Here is a 25,013-nt window from a genome sequence, read left to right as displayed (position 1 = left end):
GAGTTCTTATTAACATATAAATAATGTAATTATTAAAAGCTGTATCTATGCCACATATCCAAATGTAATAATAACTAGAACTGAAAAGAAAAAAATGCAGGCTGAGAACAGCTCAGATTTGTTGTTGATCTACTGGCTGATTGTTTCCAGATAATATCCTTTTCCACTTCTTTCCAAACCAGACTATTTTTCAGCTTTGGACCTTATATCACAGCAACGAGGCTCCTGCTGAAGCTTTTTGAGAGCCACCCCTTTGGGACTTTGAACAATCAGTTAGTCACGCAAACCTAGTACTAATTCATGAGCAGAAATTAAAAGAATGAGAAAAATCATTTATGATTATGCTTTTTTTGTTGAATTTTATATTGATTTCAAAACAAAAATTTAAAGCTTGGAAGATCTGTCTTCAGATCCTGTCTGTCATTGATAGCTGAGGTTTCGATTACTGTTTCCTACTCCTCAAGAGAGGCCCAGTTACAGCTCAGAGATTTCTCAGGTGGGCATCTCAATCGCCCATATAGAGAATTTGTCTCATACTAGTTATTTCTAATGGCCTCAAAGGCATTTTCCTGGAAGGTGGGATTATTATGCCCTAGTGAAAATTTAAGTATTTTATACCACATGATTAGCTTTCACAGGAGATGTGGAGAAACTATAAAGTGCCTTGTAGGACTGTATTTACAGCATTCAGATATGCGAGGTTTTGGCTGAAAAGAAAAACTTTTCCAAGCCAACAGAGAGGGGATGTGAATCAGGACTCCCTCACTAAATACCCTATCCAAAAGACTACTAGATAAGGGCAAGGCAGCAGGATATAGAGTAGCCTCACTGCTCTCTTCTCCCTTGCATGAGCAGCAGTTACTCCATAAACTTTTGAATTTAACCTGCAGTTATGTATAGCTACATCTCATAACTGCATTTCTCAGCGAATAAAATATTTGCCAAGTGTGATTCAATAGAATTTTCTTGAGAACATGTCTCTCAGAAGAGTTGCAAGACAGTCCTCTTTTTTCATGCGTGAAAGAAACTGCTCATAAGCACCTCAACCATTGTAAAGGCAGGATTTTTAGAACAAGTTTGAAATTTTTCTATTCCCTGCATGCTGCACTCGGGGATACTGAGAGATTCAGGAGAGAGAGAACTCCACAGCCAAAACCATGTTTTTCAGACCATATTCCTAAAGTAGAAACCCAGGTGGACTCTTCAGAGCCTGCTGATGAGCAGAGCTATAGGGATCACATTGTTTACACCATTTCAGTATGTATACTTTTTTTCCCTTCCTCATGCAAACTGCCACTTCTCCTCCTCCCATTCTACTGCACTGCTATTACGTGCAGAAATTCAGTACTGTATTTCGCCATATGAAGAAATTGGCAAGGAAAGACCGTGTGCTCTTGGCAGAAGTTTATGCTGGGATTATGCCAATAAACAATCATTTTCTGGTTGCCACAAGCATTCCATTATTTCAGTTTGGCCATTCAGTCCACTCCAGTTCAGCTCCGTTAGTGCTTCCTTAATAAACCCTTATTATCAGGGGCTTAGGCCTCAGTCATTTGAATTCACGCTCAGCTGGGACTTGGTATTCAAGGACCCAGTCCGAATGGCCTTAAAAAAAAAATAAATAATTAAAACACTTACTTTGCCATAGAGCAGAGACAATGGAATTTCGTTGGCTGCAAGTTATATTTGCCCTCTTAAAGACTTAAGAAAAGCTGGATTTTGAGGCTTGTTTTATAAACAACACTTGGAGGCTTTGGTTCTCACTAGAAGAGAAATGGGACAGCAGTCTTTTGCCTTCATCCTTCTTTCAATGTATATGCCTGTTGTTTACAGCACAAATAGATTTCGTTTTCTCATCCATTTTGAATCGCCTACTTTTGGGGCTAGATTTTTTGGGGGTGGGAACCCACTCCCCACTGGGGTCTGTAGCGAGCGGTGACAGCACCTGAGACAGCTCCTCATCCCAGGGCACAACTCACGGCTGCTCCGCTGACTTGGTGCTACTGAGGAGGCAGCTCAAGCCACTGATCTGTACAGCATGGGCTTCACAGCTTTCATCCAGGCACCTCAGTTCTCCTAGAAAGCAGCAGGTAGTCTGTATCACTAAGGGCACCACACGCACACTGAATTAGCAAGGTGGCCAGCTCCAGACTTTGAATTTTAAGCAACCAAAGTCAACTTAATTGCTGCACACATCGATTAAGAAAAACAATTTGCCCAGAGATTAGTTGTAAATCCCAGACTGTTGGGTTTGACACTGAAAAAGTTCATAACCACCTCCCCCATATACCCCACTGTCATAAATCCCTTAATACTTAACTTGCTCCTGATAATCTATTCTTTACAATAAAGGTGTAAAAGCCATTAATCATAGCAATTTATTGGCCACAGGCTGGATGCCTTTACGCAGTGCCTGTGCAGGGTAGGAATAGTGGCATGTACACCTCAGACACAGCAAGGATGGCATCTGTCTGCTCTTCTGCAACAAGTTCTCTTTGTACAAGTTAGACTCTACTGTAGTTAAAGTGGCAGCCTTTAGAAACCAACATTTAAATGCAGAAAGATATATCACCCATGGATCAAATTAGTAAGGCTTTACCCTATATTTATGTTCCTTCCCTTCCAATATATCATCCATCAATACCATACCATCCTTACTGTCCTAGAGACAAGCACATTCTCATCCACTCCACCCTCTCCTCTCCTTTGCTCTGCAATTATAATCAGATAGGCAAAGCACAGAAAATGGAACCTCTGCCCTGCATCCTAATAAGGGTGGCTGGTCCCCTAGAACAAACTGGCTTGCAAGATGTGGAAGTCACTGCTGGCATTGCGGAAGTAGGAACAGGAAAAAAACCTAAAAAGTGTGAACTTACGTATTTTAGACTTCTAAAGTGAAATCCTGCTCCCTTTGCTACTGCCAGTCACTCTACAGGTTGCTATAGAGAGTAGTCCAACCTGGGAGGACAGGGAAAGGTCACAAGGTTTCTCAAAGAGGTGCTTCTACTCCAGCCAGAATCCCTTGGGAACACTTTTACCTCTGTTCCCATAAACCCACCTGAAACCCTTTACTGCTATTGCCAGTTGAGGAATTTGGAGAACAGCGTGGAAAAGCAGCTTTCCAGGGATTGCACCACTACTGTGAGCTGCCATAGTGGTAACAAAGGGGAGCTGGCGTGTGGCCGAAAGACCAGTTTCATGGGCTCCTCTCTGGGCCCAGGGGCCCTTGTCAAGAGCGAAGAGCTCCTGAAGGCTCTGGATTCTTCAGTTACACCAGAATTACACAGCGATGAGTCCTGAAACAACAAGAGTGCAACTGACCTCAAATGAAAGCAGAGTCATATAAACCTGTGAAATTGCAGCTGTCTAAAAATCAAACTAGAGCACCAGACCTTGTAAGATCTCCACTGCTTTTTATACTCTTCATGAGGGCGTAGAGAGCTGAAGATATTTGTAACTCTAAATGGTACTTCCCATTGGCCCTTTGTTTCTAATTTCTTCCCAGATGTTTAAAAGGACAGAAAAGTATCATGATATGCATGGTTGTTAGAATTACTGTAAAACGGGAATTCAGTTTCATTGAGTCTCCCAAGAACATGGTCAATTTTAACTACTGAGTTTTGTAATTTCTAATTTTTGTGAATTTGCAAGAAACAATGATGGGGAAAAAAAAGCCTTAAAACTTCAACGCCTGAAGAAGTTAATAGGCACGTACTGGGGAGGGGTGGGAGAAGGAAAGAAGGAAAGGTGGGGATGTCAGGATGTTAACTCTTGATAGTTTTGTGGAAAGTTATGACAAGTCATGATTGTTTTATTCCTGCACAGCTCAAACACATAATGCAATCAGTCCATTCTTGTATCCGCAACACACCTACCACCAATGGGAGTGATTTCCCCAGAAACACTCCAGGACATTATTGGAAAACCCCAACCACAAGGCTAGTATAATCTATCATGAATTAAATGCATGATTTGCCATTAGGGAAGATAATTTAAAGGTCCTCGAGGTAGACTCACTTGCGATATCTGTATAGGTGCAATACAGCATTGCCCTCTGCTGGATTTTAAGCTGCCTGCTCATGCAAAAGTTGCCGCTGGCTGAGCTAGAAAGGATGATTTTTAAACAAGCACTGTACTAATTACCATAAAGAACTATCTTGCCACCAAATAAGGGATGAAATAGTGAATTAATGCTTATTCCTAAGCCTTTCTTTTTTCACAGGACTAGCACTGCTTCAGACAGGGCCAGCATTGACTCACTCAGCCTTTGCCCAGTCTAGCAACAGTCACAGACTATTATGCGTTCCCCAGAGTCCAAACACTGAACAGAATCAGCGCACAATCAGATCCACAACACCTAAATAGGCAGAGACTGAATTTTAGGTGAACTCTGGCTAAACCCATGTCAGGGTTCTGGTACCTACAAGACTGGTCCATCTTACATGACTGTCACATCCAGCTGGGTGTTTCCCAGCGCACAGCATTCCTGCTGGACAAAGGCCTGCTGCCACCAACTCCCTTCTGGGCATCTCCTGATGAAAAGTCAAGTGCTATTTCCAATCTCTTCATAGGTACAAATACAGAGACTACCTCAGTGTGGACTGATGTATGATGAGTATGACAAGAATGAGGAAGGGCAAACTGGATGCAGCACTACAACGTAAGCCAAATCTTTTTGTCTGTTCTTGCTGTTCAGCACCTATCGTTTGCTGACTCTTCCCTAGCTTACTGATGTTTGGTATAACTAGCCAAATGCACACGCATATACAGGTATGTAGCTATACCTGTATGTGTAAACATATTTGAACACAGCTGCCTGTGATGGGTTAATTATAACCACATGACCTAGCTAAAGACAACAAATCCAATTTCTGTACTTCTTCAGCTATTATTCTTGCTGATCATGTAAAAGACACAGCAGGGCATTTTGCATCCTGTAGCTTGATGCTGTGCAAAATGGGACCACATCCAGAGAATCAGGACATCTGCTAATTCAGACTAATATATGGGAAACTGAGAGTTAGCAAAATACTCTTTCAGAAAAGAAGAAAGTGCAAATAGAAAGCTCTTTTCCATTTATACTAATTTCCAGCCCACAGTCCACCCTTGCGCTTCTTAAGTGGTCCCTCATTGGGTTTCTTTTAACTTTGTTTTTCCCAGCATTCCTTCTCTCTTTCAATCCCTACCTTATTTTCCCATTCTGGTCTCATTTTAACATTTTACTCATTTTTCCCTTTTCCACCAAATATACATGCTGTATATTGTCTTCAGAGTAGCTAGTCTGCAAAAGCAGCTGCTTATATCCCCAGTTTTCTTAGGATTCCAACTCTTGTTATGTATCTGTTCTGCACTAGATGCTGTGGGAGCAACTCACTCTTCTCCATGGGTGGTGGTGTTAATGATAATAACAACAACAACAATAATAATAAACAACTCTGTTTCTAAAGATACTTTCCTGCTTTGTTGCTTGATGAGAATACCTGTACTCTCAAAAACTCTCTAGTGTAGCTCTCCCTGCAAGGTATTCTGCAGTTCTCTGTGGGAGGCTTCTTCCTAAAAATAAATGTCATGATTTGTTTTCTCTTATGTTACAGCTAATTAAATTTTGCCACCATAACATTTCAACATTTCATTATGAAGCATTTCCACTTTGCCCTTTTCCTGCTTCTTTTTTCTCCCTGTACTGTCAAGCCGAGAGCAATGGCTGGGTTTAAATATGAAAATTATCAACCCCAGCCATGTGCAATGAACATAAGAAACAAGCCCCACATTGTTTGATCTCTTGAAAGAAGTTAGCACCAGGAGTCAAGAAGATTTGATAATCTAGCAACTTCAGCTTACAAACTGTGGAAAGTATGAAACTTAACTGTAATAAAAGGTATGTGTCACTACATACGAAAGCATTCAGACATGAAAATGTGAAGAATGTACTAAACAGCTTACGGATAGAAGATAAGAATTATATACGTAGTTAAAAAAAAAAATTGTGATAAACTTTATATTATCCAGAACTCAAATCTTAAATACAAAGTTTACCTAGATGCCAAAATAGAGTTTTATGGACCAGGCATGCATTAAAGAACACAATTTACAGCTTCAGCCCAATTTTGCACTGCCTTCTGCTTTATTTTATTATGCATACTTGTGCAAATGAGTGGGCAAAATGTTCCATAACATTTTATACTCACCTTGAGCAAGTGACTGAACAACATGCAAAGCCATAAAATGGATGTTGTAATGATGGCAGAAACCTAAACATGTAGTAATTCCAAAATAGTACCAATTAACAATTGTTTTGGAACTATCAGCAGTCACTATGGCCAGTGATGCAGATGATCTCTCCTGTTTAAGACGGAGGTAATAAGTCATAATGCAAATGGTTCAGCAAAGCAGTCAGAGAGGCAAGGTAATATATAAAATTCTCAACCTGTCACACTCAAGTGCACTCCCTACTTTACATTTTAAACCACAACCATTGAAATGAAAAAGAAAACCAACATTGCTATTTAAAATGTAGGTCACAAAGACAAACTTTACTTAAGACTATGTTCTTGAACTTCGGACACACTGTACATAGTGACTTATTATAGTATTGTCTACAACATTAGCTCTCTGTGTTTTAAATTGGAAAATGCTAGGTGGTGACGATATATCAGAATGTGAAAAACCTCCATGTGACCACTGTCCTATCTTGAACCTATCTGCAGGTAGTCATCCACAGGGAAAAAAGAAAAAAAGAAAAAAAATACTTTGCAAAGCTATAGATGGCCACAAATAGAACAGTGACGATATATTCCTGGTACTTCTTAATAGCAATGTCAGAAAGCCAATGCAAGAACGCTATCAAACTTCTTTTCTCTCCCAGGGTGTGGGTGTCCCAAAGGTCTTGGCACATTCCAAAGCGGTTTGCAGAGTCCCTGGAGGACAGGACTGGAGTGGGAGGACTCTGGCAACATGCAGCCTCCTTTTGAGTTAAATGTTACCAGTAGGGAAGGGGGAAAAAATATTTTTTTCTCTTTATAGCTGTACCATATAACTGAATTTGGAAATTATTGCCAACTAGCAGGTAGAAAAAGTCTAATGTGGATTTCAAAATATCTTGCCTGAAAGAAACGGTGATATTTAAGCTTTTCTGAGACTATCTTTTAGTACCCATCAAAGAAAACACCTATGAGGATTGAGTTCAAGTTTCAACTGCAATAAGGCATGAGTATGGTAGTAGAGTCCAAGCTCAAACAGAAAAACCCTTTCAATGACTTGCATCCAATCAGATCTCTTGGCACCATGATTCTTAAGGAAATTTGAAAAATGGAAGTGTGATACTGAGAATAGGGCAAGGAAGAACCTTCCGCTGTTGAAACTTTCTGAAAATTACTCTATTTGTTACTGGTTATTAAACACCAAAAGAAATCAGAGCTGAAAGGTGCTTTGTTTACAAACAAAGCCTAAAGTACTGGACAATTTCATGCACACATATTCCCTTCCCATCTCAACTTCCGCACAAATAAAAATAAACCACAAAAAACTCAACACAAAACAAAACAAAAAAAAAACCAAACAAACACTCAATGGACCCAGTGTCAGATCTTCTCTCCCATACGCAACTACAGGTTCACGTGTTCATTTCTGTAAGGCGGTAAGGCTGCATGCTTTAGAAAGTAAAAACCCACATTAAGTGCTGCCATTAATGAATCAAAATGGACATCCCACAAACTCCATTATTTTTTCTGGTAACCTGTTGTGCTGATAGAGTTAACTAGGCAAGTGCTCAGATATGAAGTCCCAAAGGACTTAGGAACTTACTGGCATGTGAGATACCTAGATTTATAAAACGTGGATCTTTTGTACCTCTGCTCAGCACCCAGCTAGTTCTGGCAATGTCTCAGATGGCAATGCAGTTCAAATACAGCTAAATATAAATGTAGCTCAGCTTTATCCTGAATACCTAGAATATTGTAAATTGCTGGCTTCACAGGGTTCATTATAAGCTAACTTACCTCATTAACTTTTTGTGTTACTGTAGCCACACAATCTTCAGCATCCAAGCTACCACTCAGTCAGCAGGTCTGTATAGATGTCAGTCATACACTCTTAATTCTCCCTGTATACCGATCTTAATGATTCTTGATTCCGCTCCTAAACAATTAGCTCAACAAGGCTGAATGCACCTTCCGTGATGTGTGCTGGCATGGGAGACAAGGGATCAAACTCTGAACCCAGCCTAGCCTAGCCATGTTAGTTTTTTTCCTTCTGGGTAGTTTGTGATCCACAGGGTATACTGAAACCTGTTGGCTCTTTTCTATTTTTACTTTTTGCAAAAAAAAGAGAAATTCAGCTTTTGGGTAAGACTGCCTCCCTGTCCAATGAAGACCAGCTGGCACGCATGCATGCAGGACGGCAGGGTTAAATTCAAACTTGCTTGAAGTTCCAGACCATTTCAACTAACCTCCTGCCACCCCCTCCTTAGGTCACTGCATCATGTTTACTTACATGGAAATAAACACATTATACATCTGCCTGCCAGTTACTTTCCCTCTTTTCTTCACCAACAGTAAAAAGTGCTGGCACAGAGCATACCTATATCTGTTCGCATAATGACTGTATGTGTATGGGATTGCTTCTGAGAATATTTCTGCCATTCTTTGTTCTAGCAATAGGAGAAACAAAACCACTCAAAGCAGAACACAGAGAGAAGAAAAGTTGAAGAAAGAGGATAGTTGATCCTGAAGCATTCCCCTATCTTCATTTCATTAATATTCGTATCTTCTTCTATGATGGAAAGGAGTAACAGCTTATATTGCCAAGGATCATAACACCAGCTTTCTCATGTGTGGATTCAGGGAGACAAGAGGGAGCATTCCTGCAGGTAATTAGCCTTGACTGCTAATCACATCAGCCAAAAGTGATGAGCAAATTAGAGCTTCAGTAGAGCAGCTAGTCTGATGCTCTTCCTAGATCCCTAGAGCAGCATTGCTGGTTACTGTGATGCTCTGATGCCCAGAGACCTGCAATACATCCTCACTACCGTACCAGGACTCGCCTTGACAGCAGTCTGCCCTTGGATCGGATGAGAATACAGACAGCATGTCTTCTATCAGCCTTGTGCTCCACCCCAGGGACCACGTTTTCTTATGGGTCAGGGCAGATATTCAACTTCTGATTTACTCCATTGATCTGCCCTCGTGCTGCAACAGTGCAAACCAAAGAAGAGCAGAAATTATTTGCTTGATCTTCTCAGAGTCAACATTTGTCTGGTTTGCAGTTTTCCAGAAAAAGAGAAAAGTCATGATCCAGTTGCAATGAACACAGTGAAAGGTGGACAGGGACTTGGATTCAAATCTGTCTGTATCCCTTGTCTGCTAATCCTTTTAATTTCTTTTTTTTTTCAAAAGCAAACATATTATAGCACTGTGTTTCTACATGACCTGTCACTTGAGATCTTATTCATTCCTGAAGATACAAGGTAAAGTCTCAGCACACACACCTCACCTGCAAAAATGGCTCTTCTATTCAAAAGTTACAAATAGGAAAAAAAGCAAGCATGTAGACAGCACAGTTTACACCTACACCATCTTTACCTGGAACCTGAAAGAAGCGAGCACGCAAGCAGCCTCAGCAGCCTGTTTTTACAGACCTCTCCCAAGTGACATACACAAAGCATAAGACTCAAGAGTTGATTCCCTCCAAAAGCCTTCCCAGAGCCAGGGCTGGACGTCACACAGGTCGGCTGTGATGCTTTGTAACCTTCCTCCCACTCCTTGAGCCCCCAGACCTGGACCCATTTCCCAGTGAATGCTGCCTTGCTGACTGACTGACTGCACCTGCGCGCAAAGAAAGGCTCAGTTCAGCTGGGCATTGGACCGATCCTTCTCTTCCAGGGATACAATTCCAAGATGCCACCTAGCGCCGTGTCCCTTTCTTCTTGTTATGCCCCATATCTGCATTATTGCAGACATTTGCAGCAGAGGAAGAGCAATAGGGCCCTTGCTTCAGTGACATGCAGGGTCTATGCTACAGCCACCCCAAAGGAGTAAGCCAGCCCAAACAGTGCAGAGAAGGCAGAATGGTAACTCTACTACAGCTAAGAGGTTCCCAAGGGGGGAAAAAAAATAATACTCTACTTTAACATGTATATGCAACATCTGTAATATAGACATGTTATGAGAAACAGTCTCCAAAAGCTGACAGGGATGGGACAAAAGCTGTGTTAGATACACTGAACAGAGAAACAATCAGCCCCAACTCTGTCACTCAAGGAAAAGACTCTGAAACCTTTCAGGGTAGAGGACTGTGTCACAGTTGGCAAGGGCCTAAAACACATGGGATGAAAAAGGACTTGGAAAAAAAGGATGATCAGGAATGGAACGGGCCAGGAGACACAGCAAGGAGCGGGCTGTGCATTGAGGAGGAAGGCTGATAGAGAAAGTATCTGAATATGAAGCTCAGCCCAGCCAACTGTGCTGAAGGCAGAGGGGCTGAGGCAGTTGCTCAAACGTGCTGAGAGCAGCGACTAGTTTCTGTGTCCTGACATTTTTAGAAACTCAGTGAAGGAAATGGAGAAAAATAAATCCTTCCAAAGATCCTCTCCTCAATCCTAGATGATGATAGCTTAATTATGCTGGAACCTATTAAGGACTAGAACTTTAAAGAAAAGCACCGTGTAAGATTTCAAAGGATGAAAACACAGAATTTCATAGATATTACTACTAAAGCCTACAGAATTTAAATGAAAACAGTTACAGGTAGATGTCAGATTTCCAACCGCTAGAAGATCAGAGTAATTTGATTCCACCTTGTATAAGCATTTACATCAATCAGAGGCTGCTGAGGGTTTTAACGATGGGAGTTCTACGTCAAAAGAGTGGGATTTCCAGTCTCTATTTCCAGACCCAGATTGTGATCCAGGCTACGCCACCCCATTTCCCCACCGCCACTCCCCCTCCCTGCCACAGGATAGGCTTGTCGTAAGCAGCTTTCTGCCAGAAGAAGGCTGGATAATTAAGGTAACTACCTCACAAGGCTCAAGGATTAGATCTTCCTCTTTACTGACCCCGAAATAACCTTAGAAAGAAAAAGCAGAGCTCTTAGTGATAAAGGCTGGAGTCTGGGGACAGGAAGAAGCAAAACCATCTGAGGAGTTCAAGCCATTCCAGTGCCCAGCTGACAGCAGCCCATTCCCAGGACACTCCTACCAGTTCTTCTAGCAGCAATTCATCCTCATGGGTTTCAGGAAAGCCATATTTAAACACTTCACGTGATCGGGACCCCTGCACACCACCCAGACTGCATAAAACATCCAAATGTGCCTCTGAATATATTGGAGGTTTGGCCTTTCCTCCAAAGCAAACAATTCTGATTTAGACAGCTTCTCACCAAAGCTAGCCACTGGCTACTTCGGCTTCCCTGCTCCACGGCCAAAGATAACAAGCAGGATGCCTAGAAAGCATTCCAGTCTTAAGTGCTACATCGGCATAAACCACAACACAGGACTAATTTCCCTGCAGCTCCAGGCTGTCTTACACTGCAATAAAGTCTCTTTGAAGGAGTAAGAACATTGTCCCTTCAGACACGACTCTTTGTCAGGATGTCAGTCTGTGCACGTGGCTGGAACAGTAGCTGAAGTGGCAATGTTTCTACTAGCAGTTCCTCCAAGTAAAAAGCTAGTTTAGTATAATTTCTCCCCTTCCTCTTTTAACACAACACACAGAACAGGCCCTTCTCCTCACCTCTACTAGCATACACTGCTATTCCGCAGCATACAAATTGACCAAGAGAAGGACAGAGATGGGGTACAAGCCTGAATGAGACAATTGCTCAGGAATCACAGAATTTGTCAGTATAGGAATCACACAACAGTTGAGGTCAGAAGGGACCTCTGGAGGTCACCTTGCCCAACGCCCCTGCTCAAGCAGGGCCACTTAGAGCCAGTTGCCCAGGACCATGTCCAGATGGCTTCTGAATATCTCCAAGGATGGAGACTCTACAGCCTCCCTGGGCAACCTGTGCCAGTGCTCGGTCAGGGAGAGACCCACAGTCTCACTTATGCCTGACACCACAAGCAGGCCTGCTTTTGTACAAGGCTGGACACTCACAGACCTGATCAAATTCTCTTGGTGTGGCGTGAGGTTTTGCTTCTCCCAACCCTTGAACAGCCACATCCATGCGCGGTATCCACACTAACGTGTGCAAATTTTATAGTCAAGACCCTACCAGCTAGGGTGGCAAAAGTCCTGCGATTTAATGTTTTGTCACGTCTGTTCTTTAGCAACAAATGCCTTTAAATGGAAGGCATCATGGTTACAGCTTATGCACTGCTGTATTTCTGCATTTTAATTCTCAAAATGACTTGACTGAAGAAGGGGAACGGCTAGTGCTTTACCCAATCAATCCTATTACAGTCTCTGCAAGGCAGAGTACTCCCACTCCTCAGACAACACCCATTAATAACGAGGTCAGCTTTGTGATTACTCCTCGTACTGGCTTTTTTAAGCAGAGTCAACATTAACAGGTGGGTTTGCTACAGAGAGGGGAAGAATATATTACAGGCAGGTACGAAAATACAAAGAAATGCAGGAAGAGTAAGCAAGACAACACCCCTGAGGGTGAAACTACAGGACTGCCTCATGAAGAAAAGTCTTTGTGGAAAAGTACGATCAAGCACAGAATAGGTAAGTCAAGTCTCTGCATTAAATCAAATCTCTCTGCTTCTTCCCCATTGCCTTCATTTCTTGTTTATTCTGTTTCAGGTGAAAGGAATAGAGGACTAACAGAACTGAAAGTCCTGCTGGAGCGGATTTGTTTCAAACAAGCATCTCACCAGCAAAAGCAGATTAAAAAAAGGAGCCAAATCTCTTAAGGGGGGAAAGAGAATGGCCCTAGTTCACCAGCCAGTACACTTGGTACAAGTGCTGCTCTTGGGGCAGTTCACAGCACCCTTGCATCAAGAATACACTGCAATGAACGTCACCATCCTGCAGATACAGAGAGATCACAGTTCAAATGCCATAATTACAGATATGAGAGTGGCCCCCCTCCTATTCACGTGCCGGCAGACTGAGCGCCTGAGTCTGCTAAAGTAGGCCAGTATCTTCCTTATTAACAAAGAAACTCTCCACCCTCAGTTCCTGCACCGCTTTCTTCCACCTCTCATGTAAAAAGACCTATGAAGCTTTTATTCTCCATTCACTTTGTCTCTGCCCTATTTCTGAGGTCCCTTCGGCCCGAGTTTGCATACCTCTGAACCAGTGGTTGCTGTTACAGTTTTGATCCTTTCCCTGGCTGGTTTAGTTGCCTTTATTAGCTGCAGCACGTCTTCAAAGTTAGAGCTGTTTCTCTCAGTAGTCTCTCCTTTAGCATGGAATAATACATATTGCAGCTGATTGTCTCCCTAATTAGAGGACTTTTAATATCTCTAGAGTTACATATGACTGATAGAGTTCTCATTCATTCAGTAATGTAAGCATCTATTCCTCTTTTGCTTCTCAGTTTAGAGTATTTCTGGCACCTCAAACTACTCCCTCCCTCTCTTCTCTATCCCCCAAAACCAAAATAAACAAACAAACAAAGAAAACATGCACATGAATGTCAAACTTTTCTAATAACTTCCCTAATTCCTCACTTTTATCTCCTGTGGTCACTATATACAGCCCCAGTTCTTACTTTTACCGCATCACAAAGATGCAGGATCTGTGCAAACTACTCTGAAAAATCCAGTGTTCCCTTTGAGTCCTTCCTTGTTGCTTTTTAAACAAGGGAAGAAATGTGAAAGAGAAAAATAATACATTATCTTACTAAACCAATTACTGGCTATAAATAATAAGAAAAAACACAACAGCAAAACACAGGCAAGAGTCTGTCACATTTTACTTCCACCAAAGAACCCTAACATCCTCCAGCAATAAAAGCCACAATTTTCTAGCCAAAGAAAAAAAAACAGAATCCTCCTCCACCTCGAACATGTTAAGCCATTTGTTACACTGCCACAAGGAAGCTCAGGGATCCTAGTGAATGGTAAAATATGCAGAAGAACCATAATGATGAGAAAGATCTTGCGAAGAAGTGTCAAGTACCCTCAGAGAGGAGGAATTGAGTCTTTCCAGACATCCCAACTTGACCTGGATGCTGAAGGCTTCCTAGCAAGTGAGATTTAGGGTACAGAGAGACTTTTATAAATCCTGGTTGCTGAGCGCACAGCACAGTTTTTGATAGCGGCATACTCAAGACTGGCAGGAACAGTATTGTCCAGTTTGGGATCTAGACAGATTTAGCAAGCTGAGAAATATAACGGTGGGGGGAGGTTTCAAAGCAAGTTCCACAGGGAGTTTAGAACCAAACTTCTGCATTTTCATCTAATACAGAAAGCATATGAGACAAAGGATGAAAAATTTTATATGCTATAAAATTAGCAGGCTTTCCTGCTAGTACACATTAGGACCAAGTCATCATAAAACAAGAACTGGATAGCCTTGGGGATGGAGGGATAACAAGTTCTGAAACTCAGTAGTACCAGAAGCAAGTTCACACGATTGGGAACTAACAGAAAATTCTGCTTTGAACCACCGGCTCGTAAGGTCACACAAGTGAGAAAGGGGACTTTTAACACAGACCCTGATTACCACCATGATGAGACCATTCAAAGAGGGGATGTGAATTCAGAATATATCATACACACAGAACATGAGGTCCTGGTGACCTCCTTCTGATTCCTTCCCCCTGTAATCAACCTTCAGAGAAGAAACATCTGCAAATGACAAAATTCAGCAGGTTTTCTTTTGGGTTTGTTTTTTTAATATAGGGATTGGCAAGTTTCCAAATTTAATGTCTTTAAAACACCTAAACTTTGGATGTTTGGAAACAGCTTGATACACTTTGCTCTACTTCACATGCTGTCTTCTGGGACACAGACTTTCTCTCAGTGACTATTTGTACGACGCCAAGAAAACATCCCTCATCTTTGTTGGCTGAGTCTTGCTGGCACCTCTGTGAAAGAAATGAAAAAATAACCTAATGAAATTTCAAAGTGGCTGGGATACTTATCTATACTCAATTCCCCCTTCCCATTTCTCGGAGAGGAAGGGTTGTTTACATAATCAGAAGATTACATTTGTTGATCAAAGGATGAGGGGAATCCTCTTTACCTCGCATGCCCCATCCGCATGCAGATTTCGGAGCATGGCCTCACTGAAGCACAGTGTATGGCAACACAAATGAACTACCCCTATATTAAGTCACCAGATGTAATCCTGACAACAACTCCAAGCTCTTGGGTTCCTCCTACTCTGATCTCTCTCTTTCTCCTGCTTCCCTCTCCCTTTGCTTTGATGACTTTGACAGCCAAGTTCTTGGAGAGTCACTCCAGGTTACAACGTGTCACCTTTAATGGAATTCAAAGCTTTAATTCAGAAAGTGGCCACTCTTGACCTCTGGCCCCGCTGCCACCCACTCTGCCACCCCCCTCCTTTCTCCATCGCCATGGAAATGAATAGCCAAGCGAAAAAATGGGAGCAGGCAAAGTCTAAAGCTTTTCACAGAGCCCCCAAAAGAAAGATGAATGAAACTCATTCATCACTGAGCAAGGGACCCAGAGAGCAACGCTGACTGAAAAGCAAGCCAGAGGGAGAGCAAGCAAGGGAGAGAGACAGACCGAGATAGAAAAGGTTACCTCATGCAGGAAGTTATGTGATTTGAAAAAGAAAAGCACAGGAGGTGTGAGGGAACATAGTTCACTTGCAAAAACTGCAGATTCCTCCAAGAAAGATGCTGTTATTTGGGGAGGAGGGGCTATTTCCTCAGCCCCTTCCCCAGATAGAATTTCTTGTCCGATTACCAGGAAAGGATGGAAATTTGAGCGTAGAAGGGAGAAATGACTGAAAAGAAATTGCAGTGAAAGCCTAAAGGATGGGCAGCTCGTTGCAAGGAAAAAAATATAATTAGAAACAAAGCTGTGTTTGTAGTGTTTAAGTTCCCTCATCAAATCTCCTACTTTAGCAGTATTTTGCCCCCAATGCATACACCTGCCTTTCTTTCCCATCACCTCTGCATCACATAGCTTGATTTGTCTTGATATGCAATATCAATCAAATATCAAGGCAATTTTTAGCACTAGAGAGCAAGTGCACTTAAGAGGCAATAGCTCATTCACTCAGACATAGCACCGGTTTTCCGGTGTGTTCCTCCAATTTCCCCATTTCTCACAACCTCACTACAGCTGCATTGGCAAAGAGCTCCTTCTTTCAGAGCACCTGAAACAGATGCACAGTAAAAGGAAAAAAGAGTTAAACGACACCATGTATGCTAACATCAGATGAAGGAAAATGTGCTACTGCATGCTGTCCTACAGAGCTGACGGAGCTTGCCGATGCCAGTGACAGAAAGAAAGAGAGAGGGAGAGAAAGGAAAGTCTGAGACGCAGCAGCTCCAAAGAGCTTATTTGCCTGCACCACTTGAAAAAAAGAGATAAGCAGGACAGAAGGAAGGCAAGCAGCAGTGGAAAGTGATTCTCTAAACCCAGAATCTTTTGCGAAGGTATTAGATAAGAGTGTCATAGATTACACTAGCACACTTACATCATTAATGACTTCCCAGAATAACTAGTCAAAATTCATCTCAAGCATACCAAAAATTAGGCAGAAGCCAGCAGGGTGCTTTTGGATGGTTATGGGAGAAAAGCTGTAAAGGGCAGGTCTCAGTAAGAGGCAAATTCTTACCTAAGACTGCCTTCTTGCCTTATCCTGACAGAGAAATGATAATGCAGTTCTCCTTTTCACTGAAGGCCAGTCCAAAGCTTACCTGTTAAGTCCAACTCAGAATAATGCCTACCTAGAGATTAAGTGATAACTCCAGGAGATAGTTGTCCCTTGCAGAGCAATTACCATTCTGAACCATGAGATTCTTTTTCCTCCTTCTGAAAGCTAATCAGGCATGATTCTCTTTCATTCCTCCAATCCCTTTGCCACAATTTAATTCCTTTTTTAGTGTTCTAGTGAAAAGGTATCACGAGAGAGGCAAGAATCATTAAACTTTATTCATTGTTAATTCAGTGAACAAGATGTGAAGCCAAGCTTCCTGGGAGTGGCATCAGCACCTCTGCTGGCCAGTGAGCTCAGACCCAGAGCTCATACTTAAGCTTCATTTTTTTGATAATCTGTATTGTCCTCCATGGTGGCTCATACTCCAGCTCTAGCCTGAACTACCCTGCAGATTCCCCAGGGAGGGCAGTTCAGGTCCACAAGGAGAAACGCTCACTTCAATATATACAGTATATATAGTATGTAAGGCCTTTGAGTCACAGTAAGAGGGATGCAGTATATTCACAAAGCCTTTTGAAAAAAGAAAAATAGAAGTGACAACTTGTATACAAGTGAACTGAAACTAAAGCTGGCACTCTCCATTGCTCCCAAGTCTCTCTCCCACAGCTATCAGAACACGTCTATCCAAAATGGAAGCAGGCACAGATAATGCTCCTTTTCACCTGCTGAAGGCCCACTACTGAGGTGGGGATTTTAGCTTGTTGCTTTTTTCCCATTATTGGGGAATCATTCCCTCCAAATACCCAAAGGCTCACTAAGACCACAGGTATCGCCTGTTAAAGCTAATGAAGCATATTTCACTACAGAAGGATGCCAGCACTGAAGGCACAATACAGACTCGCTACTACCTCTCTACAACTCGTCTTTCATGAGAAGCAGCTCTGCAGACGTAGAAATGCCAGAAGTAATGCTACAGGCTCATAGACCGAGGACAGAAGGAAGAGCACTGCAACAGGCAGAGGGGGAGAAGAAAGCCTGAAACCTTACAGTGCTGCTCCTCACACCTTGCCTCATCCTCCCCACTCTTCTGGCCTGCAAACATCTTCCTCTCTCCCAACCCCGTGGTCCTGTAGCTTTGCCTCTTCAAAAGCTGGCTTGCAAATAGAAAAAGAGATCACTTAGGAAAAGTTTTGACAGTTATAAAAAAAAAATGACTATTTATTCAAGGCATGGCAGAAGTTAATAGGATGATGCTATTCCACACAGGCAGAGCAACCACACAGCTCTGGTATTAAACAACTTGTGTCAGTGTTAAGAACAGGTAACAGTAATATCTCAGCAAGGAATTACCCTCTAAATGGCTCTTCTCTCTGGTGGCCCCAGCCTAAAGCTTTGAATTGTCTTGAATGAGGATGTCTCTGGTTGATCAATGCTTAATTCCCACTGTAGGGAAGTTCAGGTCAGCTCTATGCTGCACATCTGTTTATGTTAGACAGATTTTGGTAGCAGCAAATTGTGCCACAAATGGCTCCACAGAGGTGGGAAGCCTCATTTGGTCTTCAAAGTAACCAACTTCCTACAGTAAATTGAAAAACTTCAGTGCTCCAAACCATGAAGGACACCTGCATGTCATTAAGTACTTAATGCTGAGCATACAGCTTTCTGGGTCACCATCTGTTCAGCAAAAGCACCGGCTCCTGGCTGCTGTTCCCCAATTCAGTGCAATCCAGGGTTTGAACTCTCAGCCTTGGCAGCTCACAGTTACCCAAAAGGTAGCATGGATGGATCTTCTGTGTCAGCAATACAAATCGAAAAACAGTGTCCCAAGAGAGAACAATTCAACCAGGCAGAGGTCAGTAAAGTCTGTTTAAGGATTAGGAGCTAATCAGAATATCTCATAACGTATATGCCTCTGTTTGTTGTATCTACTGCTGCCCTTCTAATCTCATCAAGATGCCTGCTTATCTGCAGTTATCTGGCTCTGGTAATACTTAGTGTCTGTGTTGTTTAAGCAAAGTTCTCTCTTGTGCTAGAAAGTTTGCTATCTAGGCAACTACTCACCAAAAAAAGTTCAAAATTAACGTGCCCTCACCTAAACAACAAAACTTGTTGAAAACACATTTTGTAGCAGTAGGAGGAGCTACCTGCATAAAGCTAGAGAAGAAATATCTCATGAGCTCTAGAAATCCAGAATTACTTTCCCTCTGGCTCCACAGGAGACAGGCTGGCCCAATACTGGCACTTCTATCCAAAGTTTTCAGCCTAGAGCTTCAAGCTTTTGAAGTTCAATCGCCAGATGGTTCCACTATGTCAACATCATCATTAAATTAGGCAACATTAATTACAGAGATAAAACAAGAGGTAATGGGTCCTAATGGTCACTGGGGAAGCACGACCTTTGCATAAAACAAAGCAGGACAAAGAGAGAACAGAGGCTGCTCTAAGGTCTGAGGAACTGATGTAGGCTGTAACCACTTTCCACATCACAGGCTTACAACTTCTGTTTTTTGCCCCCAGTCCTCCCCACCCAAGTTGTATTACACATGAAAACTCAATTTAAGGAAATGTACTTTGTGGAACAGTTCCATATTCTCAGAGAGAAGAACAAACAAGTTTTTCCCATTTGGTAAAATCCTATTTGGGATCTGATCTTTCAGAATCTTCTTAAATAAAGCCAGCAATTTATTATAACTATAGCCGGTGCTCAAATTGAACTAGAGTTCAAAGCTGCTAAGCTCCTTCATTCTTCTCATTGAGAGGAAAATCAGCATTTCTCTTGATTCTGGAAACAGAACTGGCTTATCCACATGACTAGAAAAGCATAAGTAAAGGCACACCAATCCCATGAGCAAAGGAAGCCAATAAAGCTGATATCCTCCTCTTCTCTAATGCCTCTGTTTCCTCAGTGTTGCAAAATCCAGAACTCCTCCTTATCCCTGCATACCTTGCACATTCCCCAACTAAAAGTGGGCCAGAAATAGCACACAATGGTGCAGATACTCTTCTTCTTTGAACTGGCAACACCTTAGCTTGATTTCTATTATTTCACTCTAAAGAGATTTGTTTACATTTAAAAATTGACACAATCTACCTATGTCACAAATGCATGCTTTTCTTCATTTAGATTCACTTGTCTAAGAGGCTTTATACAGGCAAGACCTAAAGACAGTAAGACAATGCTTGGATGGAGACCTTTTGTGCTAAAGGACTAGGGTTTCAGGAATAAGGATTGTGGCCTGCCTGTCTGCTATCAAGAAAACCGTACTTGATGGGAAAGGAAAGCACACACCTAGCTACCATTCCACTAAGGCAAGGTAAACAGGGGGAGGAGGAAAAAAAAAACAAAATAAAAACCAAAAAACACACAAACCCTACACTTACAAAGGAAGGAGGAAGCAACTCTATAATTTGATGTTTGGCTCTACTCTACTAGGTTTACAGCAGCTGAGTTACAATTTGATATGATGAAGGGCAATACCAGTGTGACTTGCAACATGTTACAGCCTTTGTAGGAAGCAAATTGGCACCTTAATTACAGTATTTGTGTATTACAGTTAAAGAGAGAACTCCATTACTTGTTAAAGCAGGACACATTTGCTATCTTTTAAAACACAGACTCCTGCTTCGCTGGCCTGCCCACATTTCACCTCTGAGCAGCTGAGAAAAACTCCTCTGTCAAGACAAAATGTATGCCCTTATGCAAAAGCCCCAAGTTAGCTCCTTGTACCAATCTTCTGGAATCCACAATTCCACATTTGCCATTTACGCTTCCTAAGATGAGGGATCCACTACCTTCTGTGAAAGCTTTTGTGAAATTATCATCCTGCCTCTTACCACCGACACTGTAAAATAGTAAATTAATTTGTAACTGAATTTTTCTTATCGTGGCTTTCTCCAGTAAGTTAGATAGGCCTTCAGTACTTGTTATTTTTCCTCCCTAAAAGATATTTGTAATGTGGTTATCTGCTCTTGAGTCTGTCAGGCAGACTAAGCTCTTTAAGCCACAGAGCAAACTTTCTCCAGCCATTAGTTTGTTGGAGACACCAAGACAGAATGCCTTCTCCTGGTATCTCTGTCATTACCACCATCACCCTAGGCTGGGCCTCTCACGTATATGCCTAAGAACTGATTTTAGACATTTCTCCACTGCACTACATTCAGAGTTCATCTGCCAATGGCTACCTCCTATGACCCCCTAAAATCTTTTTTAGTCACTGCTTTCCAGACATTTCCCACTATGTAGGTTTCATTCACACATACAGAGCTAGAAAGGACTAAAACATGCTGTGCTAAGCCACCTGCAACTTTATTTTCAGCCCTGAAAACGCAACAGGGAAAATGTCACCCATCCCCAAGACACAGACAGACACGGGAAGGAACAGGTGGAAAGAGGCTCCCTGCCTTTTCCTGGCACCTTTCCCTATTTCCAAAAAGGTAGAGACAGGTCCTCAGCAGCCTCAGGCTGTTAATAATGGTGCCAATGCTCAGTTAGCCATGAGTTTTGCAATATTTAGCACTTTCCTTAAAGACTAAAATCTAATTCTTAATTTTTAAAAGAAAAAAATAAAAATGTATTTTCAGCCTTCAGCTTTAAAGAAAATACTTGAAAGTGTGACCAATGGGTTACATTAAAATAGTAAAAACCTATGTAGAAGCCAGAACAAAGAATCCCATCGCTGTTTTGGATTTTCTTCATTTAGTGATTTTTAGGCCAATATCCTGACAGGAAAGGGGGAGGAGTGGGGCTGTCAGTACTGTATTCAATGAGTATAATTACACTGAATTAGCGCTAAGGGGTTTAGAGAGAGGGAAAAAAAATACTATTCCACAGAGTTAATATAAAGTGGGCTTTCATGTACATACAAACCCACAAGGAGCAAGCTACTGCCTGCTGAGACCTATTTGAGAGCCAAGGGATTGATCGGACTCAGCCAGCCCTTGCTTAAGAAAAAAGCTGCAGTTGTGAATTACTGTAAAGCAGTATTCACATGATTGATGGGTTTACCCCCACCACCACATTTGTTTCAAAGATCCATTTTGTCTTCTGCGGTGACGGTGTGAATTAACCCCTCTCACAATGGCTGGCTGCATTTTGCAAGACCAGTCCAAGGTCTGGGAGCTCGATGAAGCTTTTATCTTATGCAGCCATGTGACCGGGAAAATGGGAAAGAGATGCTATTTAACACCCAGGCTTCTGAGGAGCACCGTAACACCAACCTCCTCAAATAGTCTGCAAACTTTCTGCTGTCAGACCAGCCAGCTCCTCACCTGCCTGGAGAACTGCCTTTGAAGGAGCTCTGCTTCTGATCTCCCTTGCAGTCTGATGCTCCACCCACTCGTCCTTACATCCAAGGGAGCATAAGGTATATTTATTTCATCTCTTGCCTTTTTAACCCATTTTGCTGTCAGCCATAGGTTTGGGTTTTTTTCTTCTTCTTCTTTTTTCCCCATGGAGAGCAAGGGAAAGCCTGAACTCTGTGTGCAGTAAAGAATCCAGAGACTCCAGGTAGATTTACGATGGGATTTCTCCTCAAGCCTCATGCACTGTAAATTGAAAGTGGTAGTTAGAATAACCAAGGGAATGGGGGAGAACAACCAGAAATGGGCCCAGGCCATGACCAGCTTTTAAAAAGCTCCTGAAATCTTTTGAATTGACAGTATGACATAGAAAGCCAGATTTCCATGGAAGCCCGATCACCCGCCTGCTTAGGAACAGGCCCACAGCATCTCAGGAACAGCTTATTCAGCCAGGAAACCTGTTCATGTCAACTGCAAACTGCCCTCTGCTCTTCCCAGTTCCCAGGAAGGTATTACATACATGAATAAGATTTCTTTTCCCTTTACGAGGCAAATACATTGCTTAAAAGAGAGGAAAAAAAAATGCAAACAAACACCACAGCATTAAATACTATTAGCTACACCAAGCTGGCTGCAGGCAAGTGAAATGTAACCTTCCCATCCACAATTCTGCAAATGCTTTTCATACTGCGTCTGCACCACTTCATTTCTCTTGCCCTGGACTTCCATAAAACCATGTGTCTTATCTTAGAGCATCTCCTCTGTATTCACAATCCTGTTCTAGCCACAAAGAGAAAAAAAAAAAAAAAAAAAAAAAAATGCATCGCCACCGCTGTCATCTGTGTCACTGTACTCCCCGCCACCACACTTCCAGCATTTCTTCATCGCTACCTGCGGCACCCGCTGCTCCCCACAGTGCGAGAGCCCTTTATCCTGGCCCCACCTGCCCTCCCAGGCCTGGCCCTGGGAAAAGGGCGTAAAAGCACGACAGCGCAGCTGGTTTTACAATGAACGTTAGGCAGGGGAGCTTCTTGGCACGTCCTGCCTTGGTTTGTCATGGCACATCGTAGAAGTCCTCTGTCCTCGGGTTTAGAGCAGCTTGTGATCAATCCTCCTCGGTCCTTCCTTGGACGCCGCCTCGATAGCTATGGCAGGTGTTGCAGGAATCACAAATGCCGAACCCAAGCGCTGTGAGAGGTCTCTGCCTAAAAAACGCAGCCTCCAAAGGGGCAGATGCTGAAGTAGCACTAAACGGAGTCAAACACATTCCAGCCACTACACTCGATTCTCACTTGGAGATACAAATTCTAAGGCCAAAATGTGTCATGACTGAAAGCATCCAGTAGCTCCGTTAGTCCTTGTGCATCAAAGTTATTAGCGACCCACACAATCCACAACTACAGCTCAGCTGTCCTGGAGTGACTGGGTTAACAGATGAACACTCAGCATCCTCGGGAGCGTACAGAAACTGCTGTCAGACCTTCTCCTGCTATCTTACAACCACGTTTTCAAATTTTATGTGTGCGCATTTTATTAACCCCAAAGGACAGCATGTTTCATTTCTCTGTGAAAAACCTCTCTCAATTGCAGAGAAGCCACCCAATTTGTCAGGATCATTTCGACTTTTACTGTGCTTGTGACCCCTGTTGCTGTGCTTTGCAAGTCCTACACGCAGGCTTTCTGCTCCACCACTGAAACAGAGAAGGAGGACAGTGGGATCAACAGCAGGCTGTGCTGGGACCTCGCAGAGCTGCCGGCAGCCTGCAAACCAAACGTATGGAAAACCACGCCGTAAGGCAACGTCACGAATCCTGCGTGAGCCGGGGAGATGGGGGAAGACCAGAGCAGCAGAGTACACTAGCATTATCACTGTGCTAATACGACACTGCTGTGTTAACAGAGCCGTCAAATCCCATAGACCCACCCTACCAAGCCGAAGGCTCACCCCAGTCCCAGGAGGCCAGCAGGCTTTGTTTCTACCTGTCATATGACAAAAGCATTTCCACTGATCAGCACTCTAAGTTATTCTCTTCCCTCCCCCCGCAAATCCCCTAACTGCAGTTCAGTCCAGTGGCAATAGCAGCTGGATGTAAAAAGGTATTAAGAAAAGTCAAGTTATTTCATTTCCAAAGCCTGTGGGCAGTGGAGTACCATTAAAACCAGGCATGTTTTTCTTCTTGTTCCACCTAAACAATGATTTACTTTTTAAACAAAAGCTACTTGTTGTCAACCCTTCATCTGCCACGCTCAGAGGCGTCATAGGCAAAATCTAAAAGCACCATCGTTAGAAGCAGGAGGTTAAATGCAACCTCGGTTGGCTTCTGTTACTCCTAATGCTACGTGTGTCACAGCAAAAGCTGGAGCGCACTTAGTGACTCACATGATGACAAGGAGCACTAAGCCCTTGTGCCCATTCACAGCATCCTACATAAAAGCCACTTGAGCTCATCAAGAATAGGAATGAACTCTTTCTTAAGGCCAGCCCAATCCAGTTAACAGGCTTATATGGAAATGCTGAGAGACAAGTCTTAAAAGTGGCAAACACCTAACTTGTATGCAATAGTTTGCTAAAAACTAAGGAAGAACATGTATGCACCACCTACCTGAGGTTTGTAACTGCCTCTTTCATCTCCGTTTATTCCTTTATGGATGCTTTTGTCTAAAGACAGGAATTTAAGAAAGGGCTCGAGTGACCTTTGTCATTAGTAACCATATATATAACCATTGTCATTATAACCATTATATAAAAAAAAAAACCAACCCAACCCTGTTAAATACAGAAGCCCATGTCAGTCTTCCTGATCAATTAGCCTTCCCTTCCTGCTCTTGGCATATGTTTGCATAAGTTGATTTGTTTCTGCTAAAGAAATGCCAGCATGTATCAAAGGAGGAAAAAAAAAAAAAAAGATGCAGAGAGGCTTTGAGATTTTTTTGTTGTGACATCAGTTGGTGATAGCACACTACTGT

The 25,013-nt window shown here is 42.5% G+C and overlaps 1 protein-coding gene across 1 annotated transcript in view; it reads right to left on the bottom strand.

The window, feature by feature from the left end:
* The window catches only part of PTN (pleiotrophin), a 78,960-nt gene that overhangs the window by 39,939 nt on the left and 14,008 nt on the right, over positions 1-25,013 (bottom strand). The window lies entirely within an intron of this gene.

Source organism: Buteo buteo, chromosome 19 (genome assembly GCF_964188355.1).
Source record: "Buteo buteo chromosome 19, bButBut1.hap1.1, whole genome shotgun sequence".
Classification (NCBI taxonomy): domain Eukaryota; kingdom Metazoa; phylum Chordata; class Aves; order Accipitriformes; family Accipitridae; genus Buteo; species Buteo buteo.
Note: the sequence above shows the minus strand (reverse complement) of the source record. Positions and strands in the feature narration are given on the sequence as shown.